Raw genomic sequence first — 247 nt, 5'->3', positions numbered from 1 at the left:
CGCCTCTCTCTCCCAATAGAAAACAACATTCCCACACTTATCAGCACTCTCCCCGCCGCAGACCGAACTCCTCCGCAGTACAAGTTTGGATTCCCATCGCTTCCGAGTCACTTCCAAGCTCGGGATGGCTCCTTAATCCCCCCGAGGCAGCTGTTAACACCTGCGGGTCTGACTTGACTCGATCTGGTCTTACATGATGGTTGCTTTGTGCGAGAAATGGGGGGGGGGAGGTTTATCGTTTTACGAA

General features: G+C 53.4%; 1 protein-coding gene across 1 annotated transcript in view; it reads right to left on the bottom strand.

Moving 5' to 3' along the window:
• LOC119586758 overlaps positions 1-247 on the bottom strand; it is a gene marked incomplete in the record, with an annotated part of 94,921 nt that overhangs the window by 31,005 nt on the left and 63,669 nt on the right.

This window comes from Penaeus monodon, chromosome 21 (assembly GCF_015228065.2).
Source record: "Penaeus monodon isolate SGIC_2016 chromosome 21, NSTDA_Pmon_1, whole genome shotgun sequence".
NCBI classification, from domain to species: Eukaryota; Metazoa; Arthropoda; class Malacostraca; order Decapoda; family Penaeidae; genus Penaeus; species Penaeus monodon.
This window is presented reverse-complemented; position numbering and strand designations above follow the sequence as displayed.